Source organism: Cajanus cajan, chromosome 10 (genome assembly GCF_000230855.2).
Source record: "Cajanus cajan strain Asha chromosome 10, NIPB_CcT2T_4, whole genome shotgun sequence".
Taxonomy (NCBI): Eukaryota; Viridiplantae; Streptophyta; class Magnoliopsida; order Fabales; family Fabaceae; genus Cajanus; species Cajanus cajan.
The window spans coordinates 28,058,645-28,079,564 of NC_138526.1; the positions used below are offsets into that span (position 1 = coordinate 28,058,645).

General features: G+C 27.6%; 1 pseudogene across 1 annotated transcript; it reads left to right on the forward strand.

Annotated features, from left to right (window-relative positions):
- Nucleotides 1–5,790: 5,790 nt before the first annotated feature.
- On the forward strand, nucleotides 5,791–7,155 carry LOC109787902 (SKP1-like protein 14 pseudogene; annotated as a pseudogene). Its single transcript, XR_014430297.1, has 2 exons — nucleotides 5,791–6,574; nucleotides 6,842–7,155. The product of XR_014430297.1 is annotated as an SKP1-like protein 14 pseudogene (transcript).
- The last annotated feature ends 13,765 nt before the right edge of the window (nucleotides 7,156–20,920 follow it).

Sequence of the window (20,920 nt, forward strand, 5' to 3'; positions counted from 1 at the left end):
CGGATCTTCTTCACCTAAAATATCCACAGTTTATACGGTGAGAAAAGAAAATATCTATATGCAAAGTACATACAAACACATCACAATATAATCTCATCATAATTCATTATTTAATAATATATATATATATATATATATATATATATATATATATATATATATATCAATCATTCATCATCTTCACATCTCAATTCACATTTAACATATCTCATTTCACATACATATCTCAATCCATCATAATCCACACCAATTATACAATTTACAACATCATTTCCATATTCATAATTCATGTCAATCTTACAATTAACAATATCATTTCCACATCCATAATTCACACCAATTTTACATTTAACAAATATCATTTCCACATCCATAATTCACACCAATCTCACAATTAGCACTATGTCAAGACCTCGCCACATCTGACACAAGTGATACGGGTTAATTGCCTCCCACACCAAACCAGGGTCACGCCCTCCCTGTAGCATCACTTACCCAGGGGCCGTGCCATCCCTAGTCATTAAGGAGTACGCTCGTCCTTGAAGCATCACCTACCCAGGGTTCGTATCATCCCTGATCATCCAGGAGTACGCTCGTCCCTGAATCATCAACTACCCAGGGTTCGTATCATCCCTGATCATCCAGGAGTACGCTCGTCCCTGAAGCATCCACTACCAGGGTTCGTATCATCCTCGATCCTTTAGTGTGAGGAACCACAATCACATTACAATCCATATAGTCTCTTGCAATTAACTCTATGTCAGGGCTGCCATAATCGACATAAGTGGTGTGTGTTAACTGTCTTACTCATCCCACACCATGATAGGGTCACGCCCTCCCTGTAGCACCACTTACCCAGGGGTCGTGCCATCCCTAGTCATTAGTGTGAGGAAACACATCGCAATCACATTTTTTAATCATGTCCATACAACATCTCATCTCATATCACGATTCCATATCACATACTCAACAGATAAGTCTAACAAAATAAGGGTTTATACATCCTCAAGCAATTCACATCTCGATCATCAATTCTTATAAAATAATATAAGAATAACATTCATAAACTAATATAATAAACATTGGAATTATCAATTTAATATAATTTTAACATAAACAGTAAAATCCCCAATTATTCCAAAACCTAACTCATAGGCACTTTTCTACAATTTCGTTCTCCCTCTCAGATCATCATTCTTACAAATTATTAGCATATCTATAACCTCAACACATATAGAATCTAATGGGATCCTCAATTTCTCAAACAGAAATCATCCAATTTTTCATAACCTAACTTACAGGCACTTTTCTATAATTTCGTTCTCTCTCCCAGAGCATCATTTTCACAAGTTAAACATATATTCATAATCCTAAATATATATAGAATCACATAAGATAATTAATCCTCCAAACAGAAATAATTATAAAATTATTCATACCCTAAGGGTTCTTCCTCTACCCAATTCCCTCATGTAACTCTACATATAAATAATCTCATTTTCCCCCGTACCTGGATAAATAGGAACTCGGGTAGAACCTCCTCCTCTTTTTCCTTAAACAAGGATCGGAACTAAAACTGGAGTAGAACCTCATCCTCTGAGTTCCTCTTGGTCTTTAGAGAGAAGAAGAGGAACGAAAGAGAGAACAGAAGAGAAGAGAGAGTGAGAATGAGAGGTGTGTAGAAATGAGAGGATTTGAGGCCTATTTATAGGATTTTTCGCCCACCTACCACTACGGCCCGTTCCAAAATCGGAACGGCCCGTTCTGGGCCCTTCAAACCTACGTAAATTTTTCAACTGGAACGGCCCGTTCCCAAACCAGAACGGCCCGTTCTCAAACCCAACAGAACGGCCCGTTTTGCTTCCAGAACGGCCTGTTCTCCAAACCAGAACGGCCCGTTCTCCCAACAGAACGGCCCGTTCTACTTCTACAATTTTGGCCATACTCACTATTCCAGAACGGCCCGTTTCAAAATTGAAACGGCCCGTTCTGGGCCACGAATTGGGCCTTTGGCCCATGAAAAATGGGCTGTCACAGTATGCTACCGAAGCAACATACCTGAAGTATTCTAGGAGTACATGTCGACTCAGCCTTGCACTCTCAACTAGAAGGATGTACTGCTAGGATCTCGTCGAGATAGTGAAGTCGCGCAAGATACGTTCCATGCACACAAATGAGCAGAACTAGGCCTTCCAAACCGCATTATCCCTTAGGACTCCTCCAAGATGTTTCACACTTGGAAGGCCTTCCCTAACGATGTACTCCATATCGTACCCCGCTTCATAAATGCATATGATGCATGTCACACATTCACAAACTCATGGACTCAGCATTTTACTTGTCAATAAATTTCATGTCTCATGTCACTTGTTCAAATTTCACATTTCACATTTCTCATAATCATACTCATAAGATCATCATTTGGAGATTCATGTCCTTATCATGCTCATAAAACACATCACATACGCTAACACAGTACTAAGGCGATTTCCACACACTTTGCACCTTCAAACAAGACATAAAACATATAAAACATCACAGGGGTCACGCCCGACGTGCCCCATGATGGAGGACTATCCTTGGAGCTTCATGTGGGACCATCACTAGGTCCATGGCTAGGAGAAAGGAAGAGGAGGAGGGAGCTCACACACCAAGGGATACCCTCTTCATGATCATAGAGTATTAAAAACTATCCTAAGTCTCATTAGCATAGGGTTATTTTAATATTCTAATTTTAACCTTATATTTTGGGGTGTTTAGGACTTAGAATTTATTTTCTTTGTATTTCCTATTTTGCCCTTGTATTTTGGGGCACTTAGAATTTAGGGATTTATTTCCTAGGTGATGTAAGTGTTTGGGCGTGACAAAAATGGACCTTTTGGGCTAAGGAGAAGCATTGGCCCAAGTGGAAGGGAACCTAGGTTGCATTCTCCTATTATGCACCTAGGTGTATCCTAGCTTAACCCAAAAAGGTACCATTTTTAGGGTAAAGTGGGCGGAACATTTAGGGTTTATTTAGATGTCATTTGGCATGCATTTCCTTCCCATTTAGGGAAGGAATGATCATCTAATGATGACCTAGCCGCCACCCTCGCTAGGGTTTTGTGATGTCACCCCACACTTATAAATACCCTAGGCATCACAACTTGTAATCACTTTGGATATTGAATATAAAGAGAGCCTTTGTGACTTTATATCATCCTTAGTCTCCCTTGGCTAAATTCGGCCACCACCTTACCATATCCACCTTGAGAGAAACAACCCTAGAAGTGGCCTTCATCACCATGAAGTGAGCCAACCCTAGAGTACCCTCCTCAAGCCTTTCATCAAACACCTTCTACCCAACCTCCAATTCATCCATTCCATCATCATCCTCCCTAAAATCATGCGTCACCTTTTGAAGAACTTGGTCCAAGGAGTAAAGGTGTCCTTCCTTGATCATCATCTCACATCAATGCAAGCAAGGATGCCATCACCCCAACTCGCACCCGGTGCATTAGATACCACACCAAAAGTGGAGCATTACGCCGGCGTGCCTTGAGCGTGCCTGACGAATTTAATGCCATGCCTAAAGCGGAGAATTTTGCCCAGTGCAGCTTCACATGTGCTCACCGTGACTATCCTGTGCCCGGCGCAGCTTTCCTGAGTCCGACTCAATTTTCCTGGGAAACTATTAACTTGCGCCTGACACGAAGAACTGCGCCCGACGCCCTTAGTGTGGACCTACACTTCGCAATCAGATAATTTTTTCACAACAAACACGTAATCATATAAATCAATCGGTAAAAATCCTTCAAATAAAACCTAAAACATAAATCCATACTCAATTTTACATAAAATACCTCAAATATTGTCAAAAGATCATATCCCTAGTTGTTCCTCATAAGGTTTCCCATAGGAATCCATAGAGTACTCTAATTCATATCAAAACTTATCTATTTTCGAAATCAAACACATATTCATGCATCACATCCAACCAGAAACCCAACAGAAAACTCATATATGAAAATAGAAAACTTTTATAATTTGTCTATTACTAAAGCATGCATCAAGCAAGGGATTGGGGGTCAATCCTGCTACCCAACAATTATTTTCACACTCCTGAGCGAGGTTTCTCACTCCCCCTTACCTTGATGAATAGAAGATGAAGCACAAGCGGAATTAGGTTGATTCTCTCCTTCAGGTTCTCCTTGGTCTTCAAAAGTGTAGAAAGAAAATGAGCCAAGAAGAAGTGAATGCGTGGAATGACTCAGATAACTTCTAATAACCTTCATTTTCTCAAATTAATAAAATAATAAAAATAATAATAATAATATTAATATTAAACATATCTTCTCTCTTTTATAAGATAACTTAAACATAATTATTAATAATAAAATACATTTCATATAAATAACTCATGCTCCACTAATTAAACAAAATATAATTACAAATCGTGTCACATAATTAAAATAGAGCTCATATCACTAATTAAATAATATTCAAAACTCTAAAATAAATACATTAAACGTGAAAATAATTTCTAAAATATTATTTATTATAAGATATGAAATTCAGGGTGTTACAGAAAAAAAGGTATTAATTAGTTGAAATTATTGAAAAATTTAATACTTTTAACTGAATTAACTAATTTTTTTAAAGGGTATTATTTAGTTAAAAGAATCTTATAATTAGGAACAAAAGTAGTATCATATGATGATAAAAAGATAACTATCATCTAAATAAATTTAAAGATAAATGATTTTTTAAAAAAATAATTAATGAAAAGAAAGAAAATAATAAATGAATTTTTTAATGCTATCATAAATAATAAGTAACTATTGCTAATACTAAATAATAATAAATGATCTAAAAAATTAATATTATCTTTTAATAGTAATAAATGATTAGAAGTAATAAATGAAATAAAAAAAATTAAAATTAATAAATGAATTTTTTTAAATGATAAGAAAAGAGAATAAAAATAACCAATGGATTCAAAGTCAATTACTTGAGTAACATGCGTGAGTTGTTGTAAACTCTAAGTTTGATTTTGATGAATAAAAAAGGGTGAGATTATCCTTTAGTCTCTTATAATATTAATTTCATAATTTTGGTCTTTCAACTTTTAATTCCTAAATTTAGTTTTCAAATTAGCAAAATTTGCAATTTTAGTTTCCATGTTGGTTGTATCAATTGATGGTTAAAATTATAACATTGGTCATGACATAACTGTAGGTAGATGAAACGATAATTAATATTTAATAACATTTAGGTTAAATATCACTTCTAGTTCTCATTTTCATCTCATTTTTTCACTTAATGATATAAAAATAAAAATTAAAAGTGAAATTGAACATAAACATTATTAGAATTATTGTGTCATCTACTTAATGCCCAATGATAACTAATATCACAATTTTTACGATCAATGAATGAAAATTCAAAAAAGGGACCAAAAATTGCAAATTTTTTAGAATTCTAGGATTAATCGTGAAATTAAAAATTGAATGATGAAAATTGTGATTTTGATATTATAGGGAGACCAAAAGTACAATTTAACCAAACAAGAGAGAATAACAAATATTAATATTTTAAATTATTAAAAAAGTAAACCTTTTAATGAATGGAAAAACTGTTCATTTTTGCTTTGTAAATTCTTAATTGTGGCATTTATTTAATTAAAATATAAAGGTTTAAAATTCATTTTAATATTTCCAATTAAAATATTATATATTTCTATGTCCCATTTCTCATCCTATAAAGGTATTGTCGGATCACCCCAAAATCAAATTGAAATTACTTATCAAATTCCCTTGTTAGTCTAAACTTCTCTCTTCTCTCTCTATAACAACAATGGCAAAAGAAGCAGAAACAACCAAGTTTTCTGTTTTCATGTCTGAAGGAGAAGAAGAGTCGAAGAAAGAAATATTGGAAATTGTAGAAGGAGAAGAATCTGGGAAGGAAATGATGACAACCATAGATGAAAAAGAACTAGCAACCAAAATATTGCAAATTCCAGAAGGAGAAAAATTGAAAAATGTTATGCTCGAAGAGGGAGAAGAATTGAAGATTGAAATGCTGAAAATTGTGGAGGGAGAAGAAATCAAGAAGGTTATTCTAAAATCTTCAGATGGAGTCACCTTTGAGGTGGAACCTTCAATAGTGAAGGAGATGCAGACAATACAATCTTTAATCAATGCTGAAGGCACTGATGCCTCCATTACTATTCCACTCCCCAACGTCACTAGTCGCAACCTCAATCGAATCATTGAGTATTGTTCGGAGCACTACCGTAAAACTGTGAACCTCAAGGAATTCGATGAGCGGTTCTTGAAGGCATTGAGCCATGACGAGTTGAAGGAATTGCTCCTTGCTGCAAACTACCTCAACATAAAGGCTCTATCTGATTTCTTGTGCAAAAGCATTGCTGATCTCATCCAAAACAAGAACCCAGAGTTCATAAGGAAATTCTTCAACATCGTCAATGATTTCACACCCGAGGAAGAAACCCAAATCCGTGAAGCAAATGCTTGGGCCTTTGAAGGCATGGACGATGATTAAATTGCAAGAAAGTCATGTCAAATTGCATCAAGTGTGTAAACTATAACTGCTCATGATTATGTGGTTTGATACGTCTTTTTCTTTTTACTTGTAAATTTGATATATTGTTTACATTCTAGATATTAAGTGTACGTGTTGGATTGTAAATTTGATATATTGTTTACATTCTAGATATTAAGTGTACGTGTTGGATGCTATATTATGTATGTGGCTACCCGACCTTATCCCACACTAGGAGCTAAAGTGAGACGTATCTAACTCCCCTTACTGTACTGTTGTTCTTATGTTTGTTTTGCAGGAGGAACATCAAAATGATGATGATGCTGATATTGAGGGTTAGGTCTTAGCGTATTTATGGATAAAGCTTTGATAAGAGGTGGCATCAAAGTTCATAGCTTAGGATTTGATATGTTGTTTACTTGGCTTATTTCATTTTGCTTAGAAAAGATATTAGTCCTTGGATTCGTCTATTATTTTTAGACGACCACTTGGGTCAAGTCATTATTTTAGAGATATTTATGTTTTGAATTTGTTATGTTTTAAGCTAAATGTCAATCTTTTATCCTTAAAGGCCTTTTATGAACTATTTTATTTTTATTTTAAATAAAGTTTTATTTATGATAAGATCTTTTCTTTCATTAGTATTTATGAGTGTGATTATGCGGGTAAAGGGTATCACAAAAGTTGTAATACCCTAAAAATTTTACAATATAACTTTGGGAATATATTAGTTAGTTTACAAATTTTTTAATTAATATAGACTTTTTTTTCCAAATTATTAGTATTTAAAAATAGTACTTAAATCTCAATTTCTTAAATAAATAGAATCAACTTTCAATTATAATAAAATAATAAATTCTAAATAATGTGGATAATAACATTTAGAGTGATATATATACAAATAAATTTATTAATAACCCTTTCAATTTTATTATTTTTGTTGTTAAAGTTTAAAATTATATTATATCATTACTCATATATTTTTATTAAGGACTTTTCACAATATGTCTTTAGAAAAAAAAAAGGTGAGTTATAATAAGGCTTTAGAAGTCCATTCGATTAATTAACTGTTAAGTTATAACATGACCATTAGTTATCTTTGATTTATGCACTTTGAGATTGAGATATATACCATATACTCCATACATTTGTCTTATTGATAGTTGGGTGTTCGATGAAGCTTGCAGCTCCAATTTATTTTTATTAACTAGATTGAAGGATAGGAAAAATCAATAAAGAGGGATATATATGATTTCAAAAGTGTGTTTTTCATCATTGTTTTTGAAATTTTTACTAGACCAAATGACTTCAAAAATGCATCAAACTTTTACTATTAATATATCTATCATATATAATCGTAAAAAACACCATAACATCATTTTAAATAAACATATAGGGATTCAAAAAATTAAAACCCGTAAGGACTCAAGAACAATATAAATACATGTCCGAAAACCATTTTCATTTATCAATTTTCATGGATTTAGGCACTCAAGGGTATAGTGTTAATATTCTATCCTATTTCCTTATAAAATATCATTTACATGCTTTAAATACCACATTATCCATTCTCAAAAACATAGGATAGAAACACAAATCAAAGTTTAAAAATAAAATGTAAAAAACAGATTTTCCAACCAAATCAACATAAGTTAATAAAAGGACTACAAACAAGCATAAATTAATCATAAAACAAGAAAAAGGCTCAAGTAGATCTTAGAAAACCCTCCCCCTAACATCTTGTTGTTTTAGAAGAAAAATAAAATAAAAAGGAGAGCATATGGAGAACTTTGGCTTTCTTCATGCTCTCCTTTGGTGAATCAGCAAGAGTTGAGCTAGACATTTTGGTGTAGGGAAATGGTCCCAAAAGATGGGAGGCCTCTCCAAAGTAACAGAATTTTCAAATCCTCTCCCTCTCTCTAAGAGTATTTTCGGTGCATGTATTGTGGGGAGGGGTTGTACTAATTTTTTTAGGACATGCCTTAATGGGTGTTGGGTCTTTTGAGTCCATTTAGGCCAATTTAGGATGGGTCAAGTTAGGTTGGTTAAGTTATTAATCCTTACTTAAACTCTTAATTATGTTGTTTTTATTTTTCATTCATTCTACTAACTATACTCCACTAATTTATTAAATTAGAGTCATATGGTTAGTTTATGTTTTCTAATAGTATTTTCCAAAATGCCACTAATAACTCAATTTCTCCCCCCCCCCCCCCCCCCAATTTACATAGTCATTTAATTACCAACTAATTTAGTCTTAAATAACTTCTATTAAGAAATATGACAACCACAATATTTAAAATAATACATCTAGGTTATATATTTCATAACTCTCCCATTTCCAAATTACAAGGGAATTATAAAATTAAAGGGTTTACATAGAGATCTAGTCTTTAGAGAAAATACAACAATAATATCTTTTTTTCCTAAAATCCAATAATAAGTTTGCCTCTTCTAACATTAGAATTTAGATAACTAAACCCATCATCTAGATAAAATGGATATAATAATAAAGTGTCTAGGGTATAGCTAGGCGAATAAAAAAGAGATGTCTTCGGAACATTTTTTCATAGTTTTTGCCTCTTTGAAATTCAAGTATTTGGTCATTCTTAAATTTAGTCAAATTTTATAGGGATGAAGTAAGTAAAAGCATTTTTTATATAAGGGAACATAAGAACAACTAATGACAATCATTAAATTAAATTAAATAACTTCAATTAAAATATTACAAATAAAGCTATTATTTATCACTACAATCGTGGTAGCCTCTATCATTGTTGTCACCACCACCATTGCAACCATCGTCACCATTTTCACAACCACCACTATCGTTGTCACCACTGCCGTTGTTGTTACCATTGTTGCTACCACTACATTGTTGCACAACCACCATCCATCGTAACAACTTTTATCACTACTGACAACGGCAGCAACGAGAATGATGGTGACGATTGTAATGGTTTGGTGACAACAACAATGATAGAGGTAACTACGATAGAGATGGTATGTAATAATTGTATTTCTATATTTTAATTTAAGGGTTATTATTAGTTGTTGTTCTCATATACACAGGTGTTCTCACTTGAGTCGTTCTGTGTGTGTTCTCATATACACAGGTGTTCTCACTTGAGTCGTTGTGTGTGTGTGTGTGTTCAAAAAGTTTGAAAGTTATTTGATACTTCGTTTCATTAGTTCAAATCAATTTATAAAAATACTTTTATGATTATTCGTCAATTTGATAAAGTTATTTGATACTTCGTTTCATTAGTTCAAATCAATTTATAAAAATACTTTTATGATTATTCGTCAATTTGAATTAATGAAAGGAAGTATCAAATGATTTTCAAATTTTTAAAATATTTATAGACTGCATCTATGCATTAAAAACTTTTATTTCAATGATTGAATAATTGAAATTTAATATAAGTACATGTTAACTTTATTTACAACCTTTTAATATATGTCATTTATTTTAATTTATGCATTGAGATTAAACATTCTCATTCTCACAGTATAAGCTCCCTATATATATATATATATATATATATATATATATATATATATATATATATATATATATATATATATATATTTAAATTTATTAATAAAAAATATGGCTACCACTATTGCAAATAAATTTAAATTGGAGTTTAATGTATGGCTACAAATATGCATGGCAAACATTAATAAAAAGTTAATGACTTCATCCACACATTAATCTATCCTTTTTTTAAGTCTTCATCTAATATTTCATTCTATTATTTATTTAGTTCTTTAAATTTTTTGTCACTTTTAAACTATATTATATTTACATATATGCAATAAATTAAAAACTTCATGTTGATAAATTTTATAAATGGTTCTAGTGAACAATGTTCGCAACAAAATTTAGAATTATTATAATTACCATGAATAAAAGATTTTAAGAAATTATTCATAACACCATACATAATAGCTCATTTATTTTCACATTACCTTATTCTCTCAAGTTCAATACATATTCATAGTAGATTAGTAGATATCATAACTTCATATTTTCTCAATATAGGATTCATCACAAGTTTTGTCATTCTAAGTTATGTATTATTCATTTATATATCCTAATAGCAACTACTACAATTCATTTATGTTTAATTCTTGTCACAAACTAGAATAAGTGTGAAATTGGATGAAAACTACTTTGGGTATGAGCTAGTTTATTATGCCTTACTTACATCTTAATGGGTATTTTTATTTTTTTTATTTTTTAAGAGAAGAATATTATATTTTTGTTCATAAGCTCTTTATATATAGATAAAAATTCTAGTACAAAGATTCAAACATTGATAGCATCCTTTGCTTAAAAGAGAAAATAAATCCTAAAATAATCAAAGTGTACAACCTGCTAATATATTCAATCTAAATATTTGAAACATAAATAATATATTATTATAAAAGCTAAATTGTTCCTTTTTGTTTATTAAAGATATTAATTTAGGCATATTTTTAACACCTCAAGTTTAAAATATGCCTATTTTTATGCTTGTTTTCTTCCTTTTATTCAACTTATGATTCTTATCAATATATTTCTCAAGTAGGACCACCTCAATATTTGACTTGTGCATCTCCTCATTGCATTTATTCATGCTATAACTCTTCAAAATCTAATGCAATCTCTAATGTGATCATGCATGTGATGCTTAGTCAAAATACCATTGCATGTTAAGTGGCTTATGAGTTATATGATTGTGATGGCTACCATGTCATGGGCATCAACACAAGATCATTGTTAACTCTAGGGATATCCAGCAGTGTTAAGGATGTATCTCTCATGCTACTCACCCATACACCACCACAAAGGCTTGCTTATATTTTTATATCAGAACGTGTCTCATTTGTTTTTTCCCTTAAAAGTCTTAGTCGATCAACTAGTAATGCATCTAATGTGCAACCTCTCTTATCCATCCTACTACCTACTCCAATTGGCGATGATGAGTTTACAAATGTGGATCTTACAACTTGAAGGTTCATCAAGAGATACTATATAGGCGGTGTTGGAGAATCTTTTCTCACAAATACTAGCCTCCTAACACACCCCACCTCATAGACCCTCTACTCAACCACCTCTTCCATTGCTACTTCTTAGTTGTTCTTACTTTGATAATGTTTTTCTAGCTCTTTTTTTTTATCAACAATGATGTTGTTCTAATCTTATCTGTTTGAGATGAAAAAATAGGGAGAATTATGGGAACTTATGCTTGCAAGCACTCATGCATGTAGTTTGTAATATCTATCATGTTGAATATGTTATATTTGTTTTTAATTTTGTTATATGCTCCAATATTAGAATTTTTTTTTTGCTTTGATACAAGTTTAGCTCTGGTATATATGTTTACATGTTTTTACAATAGTTTTCTTTAATAGTTTAAAGCTATAGACATATCTTTGATGTATGCTATGTATTAAGTTATAACTTTTGTCATAACATGTCTAAAAATACATATATGCACTCATGCTTATGCTTTTTTATGAATGTTGCTAATTTTTGTAACGTATATATTCAATTGTATGGTTTGATCAAGATAAGCATACCTAACTATCCCACATAACATGAACTACATTTTCTAGAAAAATAGAGTCCACACTCTGATTATAAAATATGCATGTTTCTAAAATTAATTAGTCAAATTTTTCTTTTGAAAAAATACACCTAAAAATCTATATCGTTTTTTTTTAAATTGATAAACATAAGTTTTTAATGTTTGTCATCGTAAAAAAAGAGAAGATTGTTGGAATTATGAAACTCTTTATCCCATAACAGTTTTGATGATAATAATGGATGTTAAAAAGTTTATAATAAGAGTTTTGATAAAATTAAGTTTATACTAAAACTATTTCAAAGAAAATCAAGGCATTTAATGAAGTACAATGGTTTTTTTAACGAGAAATTCTATGGTACCCACATTGTTCGAGAGGGTACCGGTACAGTTGTAATTATAATTTTATTTTATATTTTATATTTTTAATAATTTATTTAAAATAATATTTATGACATTTTATTTTTTTAATTTTTAAATATATTCTAATTTTATTTGTAATAATATTATTATATATTTAAATAGTTTAATTTTAATAATTTTTTAAGTATATTTTTGTCTTTTCACTTAAAATATTTGAATTTCTATATTTTAATTTGAATTATTTTTTAAGTATATTTTTGTCTTTTTGTCTTAAATTTTTGAATTTTTATATTTTAATTTTAATAATTTTTTTATTTCTACTATTTATTAATTATTTTCTTTTTTAATGTTTTATAACATTATTGAAATTTTATAATTTTAATCTCTATAATTTTACCTTACTTTTTATTTTATAAATATAATTTAGATGATTCATTTTATAATTAAATTAATTTTTTATAGATCTTTTTATGAATTTACATAAAATAATGTATTGAAACCCCTCAATCTTTGAAGGTACCGTAGCAACTCCCTTTTTTAATAGTTAAGCATCAAACATTCTTCTCTCACAATCTAATCTAAGTGTTAGAAGATGCTTAGTTTGTAAGACTATGTTTAGTATGATAGACTTGGAATCTATGAATATTTTATTAAATTTCTATCTATGAAACTAATGTGTACACATTTTCAAGAATAAAATAGTATCTGTTATTTTTTTTATGTAGGAGAAGTCTTTTTGATGTTTATACATCTATGACAAAGAGACAAAAAATTTTTTTTTTTATAAATTCTTATATAATAAGGGTAATATGCAAACCTATAGTTTCAAAGACAAAAACACTCATTGTACCTTTTTGCAACATGTAAAAAAGAAATACCAATAACGAATTGACATATCTTTATTCAAGGCTATATAAATAAGACCTTCAATGATGGATTTAATAAAAACCAAGAGATTGAATATCAAATCATGAACATTTCATACTAGATCAAAGAAGAAGCTATCATACACATATACTAAAGTTATTTGAGTGGATGATCTTTGTAACTTTCAATTTGTAGCCTTAGTGTTAACTGAGTGTTGAGAGATTTCAAGTATTTATAACCTTTATATCCTCGCCTTTATAAGTTAATTACTTCTAAACATTCAACCTTTGTATTGTGGAGCCTAAAGAGATTTGATTGAAAGAATACTTAGTAATAAAGTCTAGTAAAGTGTTTGTGATTGACAATTTATAAAGTTGGAAGAGTTTGCTTGGAAAATAGAAGCTTAGCATATAACTCCTTATGTTTTCCTCCTTAGGTGATGGAAAATAGAGTGTTGTCTTTATTAGGGTTATGTTATGTTATTTGTCTTTGAGAGGATATCTATATTAAGAAAGGGTTATATCTTGTTATTTTTATCAAGAGTATTGGAGGTATTTGCACACATTTTCACAATGATAAAATATTATCCCCTTTAGGCTTACACCTTCATAGTTTTTCTTTTAATCATCACGCAAAAGATCTATGACCAATGAAGTATGCGTACAAACAAAAGGTTTATCAACTCTGTTTTTTTTTCTCGTATTCTATTAATGTGGAATCTTATTTGTATCCCAACAATCCTCCTCAAACAAAACACCTAACCTCCCTTCAACAGGATTTTTGTTGTATTGCATCCTTTTGTTATTGTTTGCATATATGGTTATGGGTTATTAGTTGTCATTGAATCCATCTAGTGGCTCTAATACTAATGATATGATACCCTCTTCCCGCATACCATAGCACATAATATATCAAATAATTGGAAAATCTCAAATATAATAAATAAACTCAAAATCTATACAGGTAAAAGGAATCACATTTTAACAAAGACTAGACTTAGTGGAAATAACAAATTACAATGGAAATAAAAATTAAACTATACAAATTAAATAGTATGAATCAAATTCTAACTAGTTTGAACTAATTTTCTAGTGTCACATGTCTTATTAGAGTAGAACCCAACATTAAGGTCTAGGCCTCATCACCAACATCTTTAGCACCATGTTGATGATCAACTACAATATCCACAAGAAAACAACACAAAAGAAAAGGGAGTGAGAAATGTCTCACTTTGGGCCATGGTGCAAGAATGCAAACCAATTAAGCAAACACAAACAACACATATAATAAGACATAATCCTTATCTTAGCAGTGTTCTGATAAGATATGTGACATCAAGGCTTAGATTAGGTATATTCTTATTTAATTTCTAAGTACAAGAGTTATGTTTAGTGTTATACTTCCACATTTATATGAAGTTTGTTTCGAAATATGTTATGTGAGACTCTTTACCCCAAATTGGAGGTTTCACTTTGACTATTTATGCATGAGTTTGGAGTATCTTTATATATACATTAGAAAGTTTTAAATGTTTTAAATTACCTAGATATGCAAGGTAAAGGGTTTCATACTAAGTATTTTTATACTGATACATCTCAAACACAGAGACTACGTCTAGTTCTCAATTCATACAAATTGAGTTCTAATAACTTTCTCAAAGTTATAAGTATTCTTTCCTAAGCCACGTCTGGCTCTACAACAAGTATTCTTTCACTAGACTTTTAAAGTCACTACCCAAGTATTTTTTTAACAATAAATCTCTCTAGAGTTAACCTTCTGTTGTTAGCCATGTTGTTTTCCTTATTAACAAATTGCTTACTAATTATCTATCCAACACTACAACAAAATTGTCATACAGTGATATATCCTATAGTGACACTATATATGTCACTAAAAATTATTTTTACCCACACAATAACTACAATATATGTTGGTATATTATTATTATTATTATTATTATTATTATTATTATATTGTTACATGATAAATATTTTTTCTATTTTTTTTAGTTCTTTATTATCCTTTGAATTAGATATAAATACACTTTCATGCACATTTAAATAGAGCATATTGACAATTTTAAGAATATTGATTTTTCTTTTCTTTCATACTATCTTTCCTTTCAATTGAGCTTTGTTTTTATTTTCATGATTTAAATTTAACAATAAGTAAAAATAAAAACTTGAATAAACATAATTATTATTAATTTTTATCAAACTCACTTGTCCAAACCAAACAAACCTAATCCTAAATAATTAAATTAGGATTGCTACAATTTTTTTATAGAAAAAATTGAACTAAATTCCCATCTATTCAATCCGTAAACACTTCAATTAAATAATTTATTTCCATAATTTTTAATTTAAAGAAAACTTATTTTTTAATGTATTTCTATTTAATAGAGTAAATTTTAATTATTGACCATGAAAACATTTAAAATTATCTTCTAAAGTAATAAATCAATAATAATAAAAATTTTAAATAAAAATTAAATAAAGTCAATGAGAATATTAGTAAATGGAAAGACTTTTGTTTTGTAAATTCTTAATAGTGTGTTTGGATGGGGAATTTAAATAGAGTAATTTATTTATTTGAAGAATTTCAAATTCTGAGGTGAAATACCTTGTTTGGATGAGGAATTTATAAGGAATTTGAAATTCAAGCATTTGTGAAATTTTTTAAAATAGTAGAATTTTAAATTCTCCCAAAAGAGTAAGAATTTGAAATTTATCATATTTTATTCTTCTTATTTCACTTATATATTTTTATTTTATCTCTTATCTCTTCATGTTTTTAATTATTGAATATTTAAAAATATATTTAAAATTATTAAATATTATTTAATATTAATTTTTAAATTATTAAATATTTAAAAAGTAGCTAATATTTATTTTTATAAAATTTAATTTAAAAATTTCAACATAAAATATATTTTTAAAATCAATTTTATCATGGTGGAATCAAATTATCATATCCAACCTAACAATTTAAAATTTGAGAAATTTGAATTGACTTTTTCAAATAAAATATTTTAAGAATGATAGAAATTGAAATCAAAGTAATTCAAATACCAAGAATTTAAAATTTCTTGAATTTATAAAATTTCTCATCCAAACACACCATTAGTTTTAAGCAAGCAAACAAATAAACGCTACATTTAAGAATTTACAAAACTAAAAGTATTTATTTTCATTAAAAGGTTTCATTTTATTTTTGTTCTTGACATATATATATATATATATATATATATATATATATATATATATATATATATTTTAATACAATCCCGTTTAAGATATAATTGGACATATATATTTTCTATATAACTAATTAAAAATAGCTAGTATTTTAACATAAATAATTAAAATTTACTTAAATAATAAGGTTTTTTTTATTGTAAAGTCTTTGAAGTATAAAATAGTAGAATTTCAAATTCTCCCAAAAATGGGAGAATTTGAAATTTCTCATATATGTTTTTCTTATTTCACCTATATATTTTATCTTATCTCTTCATTCTTTTAATTATTATATATATATTCAAAAATATTTTTAAAATTATTAAATATTATTTTATATTAATTTTTAAAATTATTAAATATTATCTAATATTAATTTTTAAAATTATTAAATATTTAAAAATGGATTAATATTTATTTTTATAGAATTTAATTTAAAAATCTCAACATATAAATATATTTTTTAAATCAATTTTACTATGATGGAATCAAATTATCATATTCAATCTAACAATTTAAAATTTAAAAATTTTGAATTGACTCATCTAAACAAAATATTTTAAGAATGATAGAAATTGAAATCAAAGTAGTTCAAATACCAAGAATTTAAAATTCCTTGAATTTGTAAAATTCCTAATCCAAACACACTATTAAGGATATTTCACCATCCAAACAAGGTATTTCACCTCAAAATTTAAAAATTTTCAAATAAGTGAATTACTCCATTTAAATTTCTCATCCAAACACACTATAAGGGTATAAATTCTGTTTTGGTATATTTCTGTATGGAAGAAAAAAAAATGGGATGAATGTATAATTGTATATGGGGAATTTAATTAGAGTAATTCATTTATTTGAAGAATTTCAAATTTTTTGAGGTGAAATACCTTGTTTGTATGAGAAATTTATAAGAAATTTAAAATTCAAGCATTTGTGAAATTCCTTGAAATAGTAGAATTTCAAATTCTCTCAAAAGAGAATTTGAATTTATAAAAGTAATCTCACAGTACATTCCTTTACAAAATTCAAAGTATCTCAGGAAAAAAAAAAAAGCACTTATTATAATAAAAATATAAATATTACATAACATTTACTTTTTACGTGACATTAACAATTATATTATATAACATTTAGTTTTTGCGTGACATTAACAATTATATTAAAGATAATGTATAAATTAAAAAAAAACATTTAATAATATATTTTATTAACATTAAATACATTAATTATACTACGTACTAACCATATAAATAGATTGATATCAAGTTATTACAGTTACATGTATCTTTCATGACAGTAATGAGTCTTATATTAAAATATATATTTAGTTTTATTACTTTATATTAAAAATATTAATATTTAACTTATAAATAATTATAATAAATAAAAATCAAATTAGATAAGAAGTTAATTTATTTTTTTTACAAAATTGTTTTTTAAAAAATAAATATTAAAAATACTCTCACATAAGATAAATAATTTTGTTTAATATATAAAGATTGATTAATATTTAATTTATAAACAATTATATATGATAAAAAATAAAATTGTCTTGATATGAAAAAAGTCTTATAGATTTTAATAGATTTTAAAAGATTTTATAGGAATGTCATGACTTTTATTTCTTTAAAAGAGTTTTAAAACTTGGATTTTAATTAATACTTTGTAATCCATATTTTAATGAATTTTGATGGATTTATATTATAAAAAACATGAATTTGCATTATTACAAGATTTAATAAAAAAAATATAAACATAAATAATAAAGAAAAAGTAAAACTAACATAATTTTCTATTTTTTGACAAATAATTATATCTATTTTTGACAAATAATTCACTTTAATGTCCTTCTAACTAACATTTTTTTATATATTTAAAGTTATATTAGTCTTCCATGCATTGACATATTCTCTTTCATACACCTAAGACTAAACAATATGTTTAAAATTATGGTCTTCATTAACTCTAGCATTGAAGATAAAGATTCTTTAATTCAATTAAAAATTCATCAAAATGAAATTCTTTGAAAAAAGTTATGTATTAGTGTTACATGCTAATACAAATTTAGCTTGTATCTTAAATAGAAATAGATGCTCTTACTTAAAAAGTGTGAAGTAAGATTTAAAAATACTAAACATCATCTCAATCACATTTTTTAAGTATGCTTGGTGTAATTTCAAAACTCCATTTTTATTTTGAGCATTAATAAATATTTAAATATTAAATTTTATTAAAAATAAATTGTTAAATTTTAATAATTTAAAAATTTTAACAATAGATAATATTTAATAATTAAAAAATTATTGATAAATGAGATAAATGAAAAAAAGAGACAAAGAAAAGAGATTAAAAAAATGAAAGAAAGAAAGAGAAAGAGAAACAAGAAATGCCATAGAGAAGGAGAGAGAAAAAAAGTATGAGACAAAGAAGAAGAGATAAATAAGAGGTGAATAAAAAAAATGAAAAAATGACAGAGAAAAAAAAAAGAAGAGAGAGAAACAAGAACTACAAAAGAGAAGGAGAGAGAAAAAAAATAAGAAAGAGAAACAAGAAAGGCACGAGAAAAGATTTAACGGAGAGAAAAAAAATATAAATAAAAGGAGAAAAAGAGCAATGCAAAATCGATTTTGGTGAGATTGTTTAATAAATGAATTACATATAAATTATATTAAAAAGTCTCACAAAATTTAATATTCAAAATAATTTATTGAAATTTCTATATTTTTTAATACTAATAGACTTTTTATAAATAAAAAAACACTTTTAATTAAATACCACCACATTTTAATGCTTAAAAAAATCTTAATTATTTTAATTGAACACCATCAGATTTTGATATACTCTTGAAAAATTCCTAATTGTTTTGGTTAAGATTCACATGAGTTCTTAATATTAAACAAAAAATTATCACAAGATTTTTTATAATAAAAAAGTCTTTTAAATTTATTGAAATCATAATCAAATGCATTCATCTCAGATTAAAAGTTTAATAAAAATTATAAATTTTCTTATCGAAGAAAAACTTCTAAAAACACTCACATATAAAGTAGAAGTTAGTGTTGAATGCATAGGGATTTATTAAATTCCTATAAAAAAAATTAACCTATAAAAACACTGTTAACATTATTCTTTAAAAAGAATAAAAAAAACATATGAATTATCTCAAATTACTTTGATTTCAAATTTATATATAAAAATATTGGATAAAGAATTTTAGAAATTCCAAAAAAATTAAATTCTTAAAATTTAAATTACTTTTATTTCAATTTTTTTTATGTATAAAATTATTGACGCACGCGGGCGCGCACACACACATATATATATATAGAGGAGGGTTCAAACGATATCGGTGTAACTCTAACTAAGTCTTACACCGCTCAATAAATTTATATTAATTGTGAATTTTGTAAATTCAACCATTAGATTGAAAACTCTTTACTCTTAAATCATAAATACAAAATTTTATATTAATTCAAGATGATTTGATACTTCATTTTTTAAAAATAAAATTGACGTAATATATTCATTTCAAAATACACTAAAATATGAACACTTTGATTACTTTCAAGTTATTGTTCAATTTTAACAAAGTTTGATATACACATATAGAATGATACGAACTTTCAATCTAACGGTTGGATTTTCAAAATTCACAATTAATATAAAGTTATTGAGCGGTGTAACATTTAGTTAAAGTTATATCGGTGCCGTTTGAACCCTCCTCATATATATATATGAGGAGGGTTCAAACGGCACCGATATAACTTTAACTAAATGTTACACCGCTCAATAATTTTATATTAATTGTGAATTTTGTAAATCCAACCGTTAGATTGAAAGTTCATATCTCTTAGATCATATATGTCAAATTTTGTATTAATCTAAGATGATTTGATACTTCATTCTCATAAAACAAAATTGACGTAATATATACATTTCAAAATATACTAAAATATGAACACTTTGATTACCTTCAAGTTGTTGTTCAATTTTAACAAAATTTGAAATATATGATCTAAGAGATATGAACTTTCAATCTTACGGTTGGATTTTCAAAATTTACATTGAATATAAAGTTATTGAGCGGTGTAACACTTAATAAAAGTTACACCGGTGTCATTTGAACCCTCCTCTATATATATATATATATATATTCAAATTTAGATTAAATTTTATAAAATTCAATGCTAAACAATTTTTAAATATTTAAAATTTTAAAAATTAATAGTAAATAGTATTTAATAGTTTAAAACTAATTTTAAATATTTAAATAATTTTGAAAGAGATGAAAAGAAAGTAGGAGAAACAAGAGAAAGAATAATTTTAAATTCTTAT